The sequence below is a fragment of the Lycium barbarum genome, chromosome 11 (genome assembly GCF_019175385.1).
Source record: "Lycium barbarum isolate Lr01 chromosome 11, ASM1917538v2, whole genome shotgun sequence".
Classification (NCBI taxonomy): domain Eukaryota; kingdom Viridiplantae; phylum Streptophyta; class Magnoliopsida; order Solanales; family Solanaceae; genus Lycium; species Lycium barbarum.
Window position 1 is genome coordinate 115,985,628 of NC_083347.1, and position 14,754 is coordinate 116,000,381.

General features: G+C 40.1%; 1 pseudogene; it reads left to right on the plus strand.

Annotated features, from left to right (window-relative positions):
• The first annotated feature begins 218 nt into the window (after window positions 1-218).
• LOC132617506 (probable metal-nicotianamine transporter YSL7) lies at window positions 219-3,753 on the plus strand (annotated as a pseudogene).
• The last annotated feature ends 11,001 nt before the right edge of the window (window positions 3,754-14,754 follow it).

Genomic DNA, 14,754 nt, shown 5'->3' on the forward strand with positions numbered 1-14,754 from the left:
AAAGTCTTCTTTATTTCTTAAACTCCGTGTTCAGTCAAATTATATCACATAAATTGAGACGGAGGAAGTTCTATAGCATAACGACAGATCGAACTTAATACATAACTAGACATAGAGTTCAAGCTGAGAGCAGTGGGTATTAATTCTACATCCACCACTTCACCTATATCATTTCTTGTTCCTTTTTAACAAATAAAATGAATCTTGAAGTGTATAGGAGTGACGCTGCAAATTGGCGCACTCTCCCTTTTTTTCCTTGATAAATATGGTGTTTAGGCCAGTTTGCATGCAACTGAACTATTTCAGAGGGTACTTGTCACCTTCTATCAACACAAACACTAATTTTGTTCTCCAAATATTTTACAGATGAAAAGAAATCACCAAAAATTCTTTTAAAATTCGTGCCACGCTTGCTTGGGCAAGGCATTATTAATGTGATAAAAAGCATCTAAAAATTAAATAACTCTTATTTTATTTATTTACATTTATTTTACGTTTGGTGAGCAGGAGGTTTTGGAAACTATCTTTTTGGTATGAGCGAAGTTGTTGCTAAGCAGTCAACTGAAGCTAATGCTGCAAATAATGTTAAGAACCCTTCTTTGGGATGGATGATGGGTTTTCTCTTTGTTGTTAGCTTTCTTGGACTTTTCTCAGTTGTTCCCCTACGTAAGGTAAACTCTTCACTCAGCATTACATCTCTAATATATATGTAGAACACATTTTCTAGCCAGGGCGGAGCTAGAGTTTTGGTTACGTGTTCAACAGAACCAATAGTTTTGGCTAAAATTCTGTATTTGTGTTAAGAGATCAACTTAATATGTATAATTTATTCAAAACTCAGTAGGCTGCATTTTTTATAATCCTAAATCAGCCTTTGTTTCTAAATTCTAGTGCAATGACGGCACTTCTAAAGGCCTTAAGTAGTTTTGGAATGAATTGCTCACTATTGATCAGAGTAAGGTCTCGTTTTCCCACTTAAAGTGATTTAAGTGATGCGATTCGAGGGATTATTGCTTCACTAGTGAAACCATGAACTTCATAGAAATGTGTGCATCAAACAATGACATAAAAGTGATCCGAATGGTCATTTCTTTGTATCTCAATTTTGAGGAGCTGGATTAATATCGACATTATTATATATTGGATGTTGATATTAGTTATATTAATTGCAATTGAATTATTGTGGGCTTCACTTGTGGCTTTTCTCTTCAAGCCCCATGGAACTTGTTGTTTTATTGCGCTTTTCACTTTTAAAGCACTGCGAACTGTTCTTATTTTGTTCATATGAGTTGCATTTTTGAGATAGTGTAAATATGTTTCAGATTATGATCATAGACTTCAAACTTATTTATCCGAGTGGCACTGCAGCTGCTCACCTGATCAACAGTTTCCATACTCCACAAGGAGCTAAGCTAGCCAAGTGAGTCTCTAATTTCGTATGAATTTTACTAAATGATCGTTAAGTCTTATAGATTATAGTACTTACAGTACTAATTGCTCTGGGCAGGAAACAAGTAAAAGCTTTGGGAAAGTTCTTCACCTTCAGTTTCTTGTGGTGTTTCTTCCAGTGGCTTTTCACAGGTGCTGATGGCTGTGGATTCGTGAATTTTCCCACGTTCGGTCTCAAAGCCTACGAGAACAAGTATGTTTGACTTTCAAGTAATATCAACTTTTTTCTCACATCAATTAACATGAATTCATGATGAGCTTACTTGTGTACAATAGAACAACTGGAAAAGACTGAATAAGCGTTTGGAATCATTAGCCTATAAATAAAGTTTTCAATTCGTTTTCAATAACTTAAAAAATGCTGTTGTCCTAAGTTTAATTAACCTTTTGGACTCTAATGAACAAATATCTGATGTTTTTGCATGTATATCAGAAAAAAGGCTATTTTGCTATGTTGCTTCGAATCTCCAAAAATATTGTCGCACCCATGTCGGATCCTCTAAAAATGCACTACTTTTGGAGGATCTGATATACACCCAATGACATTTTTGGAAGAGTCCGAGCGACATAGATGTTTTGTGTTCATTCATTAACTTGGAAGCATATTTCTTGTTATATCTGTCTCTACATGTGTCCTCCCAACTTGTGCTTGTTCTACACAAGATAATTAACTTTCTTCCTATATATCATTATAATGTTTTGACTTATTTCTCTGATCAACCAGGTTTTATTTTGACTTCTCGGCGACATATGTTGGTGTTGGGATGATATGTCCTTATCTAATCAACATATCGTTGCTAGTCGGAGCGATCCTTTCTTGGGGTATAATGTGGCCTCTTATTCAAGACAGAAAAGGTCATTGGTACCCTGCTGATCAAAGTCCTAGCAGTCTTCACGGTATACAGGGTTACAGGGTACGTAATCAAAATGACACGTAGTTTAATTAGCTCTTCGATAAAATTGAAATGAGGCTAATGGCTTTTCTATAATGTTCTTCTATTTCAGGTCTTTATAGCAATAGCCATGATCCTTGGTGATGGCCTATACAACTTCATCAAAGTACTTGGACGAACGTTATATTGTATATATTGCCAATTCCGCGAGAAAAGAGCAGGGTCTGTCCTTCCTGTTGGTGTCCGTGCATCCCCTACAGAGGCACCTCTATCTTATGATGATCGCATACGAACCGAGCTTTTCCTAAAGGATCAAATCCCTACACGGGTTTCGATAGCCGGTTACGTTAGCATTGCCATCCTCTCCACTATAACGCTTCCACACATTTTCCATCAACTTAGGTGGTACTACATCATCGTGATATACATTTTTGCACCGGTATTAGCCTTCTGCAACGCTTACGGATGTGGTCTCACCGACTGGTCGTTGGCATCCACATACGGAAAGCTAGCCATCTTCACGATTGGGGCATGGGCGGGGTCTACTCACTGTGGGATTCTAGCTGCTTGTGGTGTCATGATGAACATAGTCTCCACTGCGTCTGACCTAACGCAGGACTTCAAAACCAGTTACATGACTTTAGCTTCTCCAAGGTCCATGTTCATAAGCCAAATGATCGGAACAACAATGGGATGTATCATTTCTCCTTGTGTATTTTGGCTCTTCTACAAGGCCTTCCATGACTTAGGCATTCCCTGTTCAGAGTATCCGGCCCCTATCGTAACATGACTATCTTGGAAGTCGAAGGATTCTCAGCTCTACCGAAGAATTGTCTCACCCTTTGCCGCGTATTCTTCCTCGGAGCTATTGCTATCAATGCGGTAAGGGATGCTGTAGAAAAGAACAAGGCAAAGTATATTCCTCTTCCGATGGCAATGGCTATACCGTTCTACCTTGGATCGTATTTCGCGATTGATATGTGTCTCGGGAACCTGATATTGTTCGTATGGACAAAGATAAACAAGGCCAAGGCCGATGCATTTGGACCAGCTGTAGCGTCTGGACTAATTTGTGGTGACGGGATATGGACCTTGCCTAGTTCGATACTAGCTTTGTCAGGTGTGAATCCGCCGATTTGCATGAAGTTTCTATCTAAGGAAGGATAATATCAGGGTAGCTAGTTTCATAAATTCTTGAAGTCGTATACGGGTAGGTTTTATCGGGTTCTATTGTTCTGTTTCCTCTGTATGTCGCCTTCTCTACGAAGATTGTTCAATGTCCATATTGATATGAACTGCCACAAAGATAGAAGTTTTACTTAGAGAATATGTTGATCTTCATATCAGGTTGTAAATGTGATATATCTTAAGCACTCCTACAAGTTAATTCTGATTAAGTGGTCATTTTAGCTATAAAGTTGTAAATGTGATATATCCCGTATTAGTGCCTTTACCCGTCTATGTGCCGGTTTGGTATATTTACCCTCATCTTTGAAGACACAAACATAAAAAAAAGTTAGTGGGCTTTGCTGATCACTAATACTCGGTTAATGTGGGCGGCACAAAATTAATATCTAATTAGCTCATGAATGGTAATGGGTAATGTGAAACTTAGTTTGTAGGAAGATTATTTGGTGTACGAACAAACTCCCACGTTGGTAGCCGAAAGAAAAGGAAGCTATATATAGTGATACTCTTATGAGGTATAGTGATGCTCTTAATGCTGCGAGATATTTTGAGAGAAACCGTGCGGACTTAGCTCAAGGCGAACAATTGTTCACATTAGCTGCATTCAGCTTTGAATTTGAAGACGGGGCAACATACCAACTTTTTATTCAGACTTATGCCAAAAGTTTTCAACTTTAACCTCAAAACTCAAGGTAGATATGCAATCAGTTTAAGTTTCTATACCAGTCATGGCATCAAATAGAACTAGTACATGCAGTACTTACAAAACTGTCTATAAATTGACTAATTAATTAAAACTCAATGTTAACAGTTAGATGGGAGCAAACTAAGCCAACCTGAGAAAGGAATGAAGATATTATTTTTGACATCCTTGGATGCTGGAAAATGCATCTACTCTATAAACACATTGGTGCCATGCCACGAAAAATTTCATATTTAGCGACAATGAATTTATTTGAGAATATAATTAAGTAAATAAAAGTGTGTTCTCTCTTATCGTTTATTCTTTTAAATGAGATGGTGACATACACACATTTGACACCTTTGCATTCAGCCTTGGTGGGGACCCAACACGGGGCCATGCAGCAGTTCTTGAACTCACATCTGCATCAGCCCACATTTCTATTCACTTGCTTTTTTTTTTTAATTTAAATTATTACATAGGGGTAGGGGAAGGGGAAATGGGAGAGGGGATTACAAGGTGGGGACTCGAACTCTCACCGATAAGGTGAAAGTTCAAGTAGCCAACCAACTGAGCTACTAAGATTCCCCTTCATTTGTCTACTATATGTGAACTACTCAAAAAATACAAATGATAGGTATGCCAAATTTTCGACGCTAGATAATTCTTTTTATGTTTTGTTTCGTTTACTTGTCTTTTGTTTATTAAAATATGGGTAGTGAAATTATGCTTGATGGATTTTAATTATTTCTGTCGTTTGTGTTCTCTAATGTTACATCCCGCACTTTCAGAGCATGAGCATGCCGCGTACATCACCGTAATATTGGAGTATCGGAGACGTCTCGTGATGTTTTGGAAAGTACAAGCCATGAGAAGTATGCAACAATGAAATAAAGGATGAATTACGATCTCGTAAGTCATAATCGGGAAAGACTATTTTGAACCACAAGACCATGGCCATTATCAAGTATAATAAATGATAAATATCATGCAGGGGGAGTAGTACGACATTGGAGAAAGGATGGGTAAAGTTTCGTATGAAAATTTTGGTCCAAATTGAGGGACGAATATCTCTTAGCATGTGAAGTATTTTGGAGTGAAATGAAGTTTGTCGAGTCTAGTTTCCAAGACAATAAATCGCTCGTCGATAGGACATCGGAGTAGAGAATTATGGACGTTATAAGTTCAGCTGACAGAGCAGAAACGCGTGCTACAGTACCGATCTGCGACAATGCTGCTACAGTAAAATGCTACAGTGACCCGACCTGAATTTGACCCTTATAAAAAGGATAAGAACCCTCTTTTTTCACCAGATTTGCCCAAATAATTCTAGAAAATTTGAAGAGGGAGTGAGGGAAATCAAAAAGTAAGCAATTTTCAAGTGACGGAGTATTAATCGAAGCTCGGATAAACGCATAGATGTGATTTTAGTATGGTTTTGCGGCGGATTCAAGGTGGATAGTGAAGATATCACTGTTTTAACAAAAATAAGGTATGGATCTCTCCTTATTAATATTACTTTTGGTTTATGAAGATAGAGTGATGAAATAGTTGTATAATAAAGTTGTTGGTTGAGAAATTGGACAAACATAGCATGGGATGTTTTATGGAATATTTTGGTATTGATGATGATGTTGTTGATGTTGGTGCTGTTGTAGTTGTTGTTTTGTTGGTATTGCGATTTCGGGCTAGGCATATAAACAGGGGAGGTGCTGCCCGAATTTCTGCAGATTATAAATGGATTTATTTGAAGGACTAAGACAAGCGCATAACGATGAGTCTAACGATTGTGCGAATCCTCTTAAATGTAGACTTGCGAGCTCGGACGAATAAGTTGTAACACCTCGTGCATTCGGGTTAAGATTTGACTCATAATACGGGGGTATAATGAACCCAATTTGAGTACTGTATAAATGGTGTTTGAAACCCAATCAAGACATGAGAAGAGTCTTTGGGCAAAGCAAAGTTGAAAACCACTCTACGGGGCATGTTTGCAAGTGAGTTTATAGAAGGTCTTACTTCCAACGACCATAACCCCTTTATTAATTAGGAATTTGGAAAACATTCCTCTTTGAAAGTTGTAGATATTTGAAATAGATTTCCAACGGTATATTATGGGGGTCAAACGGACATCTGTGCAAAGAGTTATGCCTATTTTACTGAAACCTGTCTTCGCTGGAAATTCTGCCTGTGTTACGGTGGACGTTACGGGCCGTAACACGGGTTACGGGACCGTAACACGGAGCCGTAATGTCCCAAAAATTTCCAGAAACTCACTGGAAATTTTCACTAAGGAACGGTCCCAAGGTACGGTCCGTCCTTCGTGTTACGGGGCCGTAACATGGGGCGTCCTTTGGTCCGTTAAGTACGTTTCGGGTCACCTGACTTCGAGAGGACATAACCCGATCATAAATTGGGAATTTGGGAAAACTCAAAGAATTAAAGTTGTAGATAATTGAAATACCTTTCCAACCATAGGTCGTGGGCCTACATGTGACATCGGGATAGGGAGATATGGACGTTTTAAGACAGAAAGGTCCCAACCCGATTTCAAGTCAGGTCAAAACCATTTCCCCTTGCTATTTAAGGGAAATGTTAACCCTAGCAGCCTCATTTCATCATATATATAAAGTGTAGTACAAGTTGTTTCCGTCGTTCTAAGCTAAAGATCGAACTTGGGGATGTTGTTTTCGTGGTGACTACTCATAAAAGGTAATGTTTCTACTCCCTAATCATTTATAGTTGTGAATTGATGAATTTTTGGGAGAATAATAAATGGGTTTGATAAAGAGAATTATATGAACTATGCTAGAGTTTTTGGATTGTTGACTTGGGATAGTTGTATTCATGTGGGTGATGAAGAATGATGTTAATTACATCTAATTGAGATTGTAGAATTAGCTAGAAGTAATAGAATGGGGATTGGGTGAAGAAAACACCATTAATGAAGGTTATGGAGCTTCATGCCCACCAAGTGTTTGATAAAATGCTTAGATGAACAAAGCATGATTATTGTTGCTAATATAGAATCCCTATGACCTGTATTGCTATAGATTGAAGTTGAAGGGATTGAAGGACATTGTGATACGCTCAAAAGCGGGAAGTTAAGGTATGTAGAACTTCCATCCACATGTGGGAATCTCTACGTTCTTCCCCATGACCCGTTTCATAAAATCCATGAAGTTCAAATCCTAGGGCATTAAATCCAACATATTAGCAGCCCGTAATTATGTATTCATGTACGGTTATTAGGAATCCTAGCTTAATCCATGAATCATGAATTCTTCCTCATGTGTTCTCATTATGTTTATATGAAACTTTATGATTTCATCCAGCAAGTTACAAACATGTTTTCAAGACAAGTATATATATATATATATATATGATTTCGAACTATTGTTATTACTCATGAACCAAAAACATGTTTTGCATATCTTATGAAACTATACAAGCAAGTTATGATTCATGAAAAACCATGTACAAGCAAGTTATGATTCATGAACACTATGTACAAGCAAGTTATGATTCATAATATACCATGGGCAGCAAGTGCCACTATTTTACTTGTTCATGTTTTGGGAGTTGCATTAATTACTGAGGAGGGCTTCAGATAGCCTGAAACTACATAGCCACCGTAGGATGAGGATCGCTCCACCCATGTCCCGGACGATCTCTCATAATGACTGGATCCTTTCATATTTTATCAAATCTCCTGTTCCATGGCAAGGACTGAGTGTTCTGTTGGCGGGACGCAAGCACCAGACTATGGATCGGTTATAAGTTATTGCTCTCCCTACTTATCATGTTTTTACTTATGATATATATATATATATATATATATATATATATATATATATATATATATATATATATATATATATATATATATATATATATATGTACTCATGCTCATGTTCATGTCCAGGTTTTCAATTTCAGTTTTTATCATGTTATTCCATGTCCCATGTTCTTTCTTTCAGTTGTTTTACATACCAGTACATTCAATGTGCTGACGTCCCCTTTTTATTACCCGGGGGCCTGCATTTCACGATGCAGGTACGAACTTATAGGACGACGCCTCTGCTCATTAGGATCTGCACGTACCAGCTTATTGGTGAGCCCCATCTCATTCGGGGTTTAGTTAACTTTTGTTTATGATTAGTTATGCATCTAAGGTATGCTGGGGGTCTTGTCCCAGTAAGTATGTTTTCCAGTTAGACTCATAATAGAGGTTTCATAGACTAGACAATTTAGTTATGTCATGTCAGACATTCGGAGTCGTATATCCATTTTGGCTCATTCATGTTATTTCTGCACTCGTGTTTAAACAAGTATTCTTATTAAGTATTATGACTTACTACGTTTTATAAAGGCTCATCATGCATTCACGTTATATTCCGCTTATGTTATGTATCACGATGATTCAGTAAGCCATGTGGTTCGCTCGGTCATATGCAGTCAGGCACCGAGTGCCGTGTTACGTCCAGGCCATGGTTCGAGGCGTGACAAAGCTTGGTATCAGAGCCTAGGTTCAAGGATCTTTAGGAAGTCTATGAAACCGTGTCCAGTGGGGTCTCTTTTATATGTGTGAGGGCCCATACATATAAATAGTTGACTACCAAGACATTCAGGATTGTCTCACTTCTTTCATATTTTAGATCGTGCAGTTAGAGCAGTATTTCTAGGACGGCTTCCTAATTCGTGCGTGTACGTGTTTTCAGAAAATGCCCTACAAAAGAAAGTACAAGAAGAGAAACACAGCCACCAGCCAAAGGGCTGCCGCGGAAGTAGCTCACGAAGAGACTGTTCCGACTCAAACAGCAGTCCCCACTGCTCCTACAGCTACACATCCTAACACTTCAGACATGGATATGAGAGGAGCCATCCAGCTGATTACTCAGATCGTTGCCAACCAGGCGCAGCAACAAGAATCATCCCCTAGCTTAGGTGCTAGTGGTGGGTCAAATAGTTCAAGAACTCAGGAATTCTTGCGAATGAAACCTCCAACTTTCACAGGGACTAAGGCTGAGAAGGATCTGCAGAACTATATTGATGGCCTACAGAAAGTGTTTCGTATTATGCATGTCACCGAGACTGAGGCAACAGAGTTTGGTGCTTTTCAACTGCAGGATGTTGCTCAAATTTGGTATGAGACATGGGAACAATCTCGAGGGGAGGATGCATCTTCTGCTACTTGGGATGAGTTCGTTGACGCTTTCCTTGGCCACTTCATGCCTATCGAGGTCCGGGAAGCAAAGGCTATGGAATTTGAGAGGTTGAGGCAGGGTAGCTTGACCGTTCAAGAGTACTATCTCAAATTTATTTCGTTGTCCAGATATGCCCCTCACATGGTTCCCGACATGAGGGCAACGGTTAGGAGATTTGTACTGGGATTGAAACCCGAATTGTATAGAGATGCCAAGACTACTGCTCAGAATGATAAGATGACTATCTCTAAGATCCAGGCATTTGTGCAAGGTAATGAAGCTGAACTGAAGGAAGAGGAAGCCCCGCAGAAACAAAAGGATAAAGAATTCAACAAGAGGGCTAAATCTTCAAGTAACTTTAGTCAGGGAGGAGGTAGGCGGTTCTTTAAGAATAGGTCAGTAGGACCCGCTCCATCTGTAGCTAGTGCTACAGTCCCTAATTTTAGAAATGACAAGAAGCAGAACTTTAGACCATCGATTTCTCATTCTCAGGCTAGTGTAGCTCAGTCAGTCTATACTATTCCAGCTTATAGCAAGTGTACCAAGAGACACTTAGGTGAATGTCGTATGGGTACAAATGCGTGCTATGTTTGCGGCCAGAAGGGCCACATTCAGAAGGATTGTCCATCAGCCAGACAGGGTACCAGAGGTAATGTGATGCAGTCCATAAATTCAACAGCTCCTCGTTACAATCAGGCCCAGCAGGGGCGTGGCACGAAAAGGTCCAACAATACAGGCGGTGGTCAGAACCATTTGTATGCATTGACAGGTCGTCAGGATACAGAGGCTAGAGCAGATGTTGTCACAGGTACACTCACAGTTTTCACTTTGGAAGTATATGCCCTTATTGACCCAAGATCCACCTTATCTTATGTAACCCCTTTTGTTGCTAAAAAGTTTGGTATTGAACCTGAACATTTGTATGAACCCTTTGAGGTGTCCACCCCAGTTGGGGAGTCAGTTATAGCTAGAAGTATTTACAGGGGTTGCCCAGTTTTAGTCTATCACTGCAGAACCATAGCTGATTTAGCGGAATTAGAAATGGTAGATTTCGATGTGATCATGGGTATGGACTGGTTAGCTTCATGTTATGCCACAGTATGTTGTAGAACTAAAGTGGTAAGATTCGAGTTTCCTAATGAGCTAGTCATAGAATGAGAGGGTAATTCAGTAGTACCCAGGGGTAGATTTGTTTCTTATCTAAAAGCCAGAAAAATGATTTCCAAGGGTTATATCTATCACCTAGTTCGAGTCAAGGATTCAGATGCCCAGACTCCAACTCTTCAATCTGTCCCAGTTGTAAATGAATTCCCAGAAGTCTTCCCAGAAGATCTTCCAGGAGTCCCTCCTGACAGGGAGATTGAATTTGAAATTGATCTACTTCCCGATACTCAGCCGATATCTATTCCTCCATACAGAATGGCTCCAGCAGAGTTAAAAGAGTTAAAATCCCAATTGCAAGATCTTCTTGATAAGGGGTTTATTAGGCCCAGTGTTTCGCCTTGGGGTGCGCCAGTCTTATTTGTCCGAAAGAAGGATGGTTCCTTACGTATGTGTATAGACTACCGTCAGCTGAACAAGGTCACCATTAAGAACAGGTACCCTCTTCCTAGAATAGATGACTTATTTGACCAACTACAGGGTGCCCAATGTTATTCTAGGATTGACCTCAGATCAGGCTATCATCAGTTAAAGGTTAAGGAATTTGATATTCCGAAGACCGCTTTCAGAACCCGTTATGGCCATTTTGAATTTCTTGTTATGTCATTTGGGTTGACAAATGCGCCAGCTGCTTTCATGGATCTTATGAATAGGGTCTTCAAACCTTATCTCGATTTATTCGTCATTGTCTTCATTGATGATATTTTGGTGTATTCCCGTAATAAGGATGATCATGCAGGACATCTCAGAATAGTGTTGCAGACTCTTAAAGATCGCGAACTTTTTGCAAAATTCTCAAAGTGTGAGTTTTGGCTTAAATCAGTGGCATTCTTAGGCCATGTGATCTCAGGTGAAGGTGTTAAAGTTGATTCTCAGAAAATTGATGTCGTAAGGAGTTGGCCCAGACCCACCTCAGTTTCCGATATAAGAAGTTTCTTGGGTCTGGCAGGCTATTATCGACGCTTCGTAGAAGGATTTTCTTCTATCTCTGCTCCGTTGACTAAGTTGACTCGGAAGAAAGTTAAGTTCCAATGGTCAGATGCTTGTGAGCGAAACTTTGAGGAGTTGAAGAAGAGATTGACTTCTGCTCTAGTTTTGACTTTGCCAGAGGGAACTGAAGGGTTCGTGGTTTATTGTGATGCTTCGGGAGTTGGTCTCGGATGTGTCTTGATGCATCAAGGTAAGGTTGTAGCTTATGCATATCACCAGCTCAAGGTTCACGAAAAGAATTATCCGACTCATGACTTAGAGTTGGCAGCTGTAGTTTTTGCACTTAAGATATGGCGTCATTATTTGTATGGAGTGCACGTTGATATTTTCACAGATCATAAAAGCCTGCAGTATATCTTCAAGCAAAGGGAGCTAAATCTTAGACAGAGGAGATGGCTCGAATTGCTTAAGGATTATGATATGGATATTCTCTATCATCCGGGGAAAGCGAATGTTGTAGCTGATGCTCTTAGTCGGCGTTCCATGGGAAGTTTAGCCCACGTGGATGTAGGTAAGAGAGTTATGACAAAGGAAGTTCACCGTTTGGCCAATCTTAGAGTTCGACTTTTGGACTCCGAGGATGGTGGTGTGGTTGTTCAGAATAGAGCTCTTTCCTCTTTAGTCGTGGAAGTCAAGGAGAAACAGTTTAATGATCCCTACTTGTTGCAGCTGAAAGAGGGGATTCACAAGCATAAGACGATGACTTTCGAACAAGGGGGAGATGATGGTACCTTGAGGTACCGAGGTAGATTATGTGTCCCAGATGTAGATGGGCTCAGAGAGCGAATCATGTCAGAAGCTCACAATTCCAGGTATTCCATTCACCCGGGTTCCACTAAAATGTATCATGATCTCAAGGAGATTTACTGGTGGAACGATATGAAGAATGATGTGGCAGATTTTGTAGCTAAGTGCCCGAATTGTCAGCAGGTGAAAGCCGAACACCAGAGGCCTGGTGGCTTGGCTCAGAATATTGATATTCCTGTCTGGAAATGGGAAATGATCAATATGGACTTTGTATCAGGTTTACCTCGTTCAGCTAGGAGACATGACTCTATTTGGGTGATCGTTGACCGGCTTACTAAGTCAGCGTACGTTTTACCAGTCAAGACCACAGATTCAGCAGAAGATTATGCCAAACTGTACGTTAATGAAATTGTCAGATTGCATGGGACCCCAGTGTCCATTATTTCAGATCGTGGTGCTCAGTTTACGGCGAACTTCTGGAAATCCTTTCAGAAAGGATTAGGGACCAAGGTGAACCTCAGCACAACTTTTTATCCACAAACAGATGGCCAGGCAGAGCGTACTATTCAGACTCTGGAGGATATGTTGAGAGCATGCGTTTTGGATTTCAAAGATAATTGGGATGATCACTTACCTCTCATTGAGTTTCCTTATAATAAAAGTTATCATGCTAGTATTGGGATGGCACTATTTGAAGCTCTGTATGGGAGAAGGTGCAGATCACCAATTGGTTGGTTCGAAGTAGGTGAAGCAGAGTTGTTAGGACCAGATTTGGTTTATCAGGCTATGAAGAAAGTCAAGTTAATACAGAAGCGTTTAAAAATGGCTCAGAGTCACCAGAAGTCTTATACAGATGTGAGACGAAGGGATTTAGAATTTTTAGTTGATGATTGGGTGTTCCTTAAAGTCTCACCCATGAAAGGTGTTATGAGATTTGGCAAGAAAGGGAAGCTAAGTCCCAGATATATTGGACCTTACAGAATTCTACGAAAGGTTGGTCTAGTGGCTTATGAACTTGAGTTGCCACAAGACTTGGCTGCTGTACATCCAGTGTTTCATGTGTCCATGTTGAGGAAGTGTGTAGGAGACCCATTGTTGGTTATTCCTACTGATACTATAACAGTTAAGGATGGGTTGACTTATGAGGAGATCCCCGTAGCCATTCTTGATCGTCAAGTTCGCAAGTTGAGAACTAAGGAAGTAGCCTCAGTAAAGGTCTTATGGAGGAGCCAGAAGGTTGAAGAGGCTACATGGGAAGCCGAAGAAGACATGAAATCCAGATATCCTCACTTGTTTGAAGAGCAGGCAGATGACTTCAAGGTAAATACCTTTAGTATTCATGTCATGTCCCTTATGTATTCATGCCTCACGTTTCACGTTCAAGTTCATGTATTCTCTGTGCATGTCTCACGTTTTAGCACTCATGTTTTCATGAAACTATGTCATGTCAGTTTTCCATGTTCCATGACCTGTTTCTTCACGTTCATACATTCAAGTTATGTCCAGCTATATCCTAAACCATGACCCATCATTCGAGGACGAATGATCCCAAGGGGGAGATATTGTAACACCTCGTGCATTCGGGTTAAGATTTGACTCATAAGACGGGGGTATAATGAACCCAATTTGAGTAGTGTATAAATGGTGTTTAAACCCCAATCAAGACATGAGAAGAGTCTTTGGTCAAAGCAAAGTTGAAAACCACTCTACGGGGCATGTTTGCAAGTGAGTTTATAGAAGGTCTTACTTCCAACGACCATAACCCCTTTATTAATTAGGAATTTGGGAAAACTTCCTCTTTGAACGTTGTAGAGCTTTGAAATAGCTTTCCAACGGTATATTATGGGGGCAAACGGACATCTGTGCAAAGATTTATGCCCATTTTACTGAAGCCTGTCTTCGCTGGAAATTCTGCCTGTGTTACGGTGGACGTTACGCGCCGTAACACGGGTTACGGGACCGTAACACGGAGCCGTAACGTCCCAAAAATTTCCAGAAACTCACTGGAAATTTTCACTAAGGAACGGTCTCAAGTTACGGTCCATCCTTCGTGTTACGGGGCCGTAACATGGGGCTTCCTTTGGTCCGTTAAGTACGTTTCGGGTCACCTGACTTCGAGAGGCCATAACCCTATCATAAATTGGGAATTTGGGAAAACTAAAAGAATGAAAGTTGTATATAATTGAAATACCTTTCCAACCATAGGTCGTGGGCCTACATGTGACATCGAGATAGGGAGATATGGACGTTTTAGGACAGAAAGGTCCCAACCCGATTTCAAGTTGGGTCAAAACCATTTCCCCTTGCTATTTAAGGGAAATGTTAACCCTAGCAGCCTCATTTCATCATATATTCAGATTTTAGAGAGAGCGAGAGAGAGATAGAGAGAGAGGAGAGTTAGAGAGAGAAAGTAGAGAATCAATCAAGTTGAAGGCCC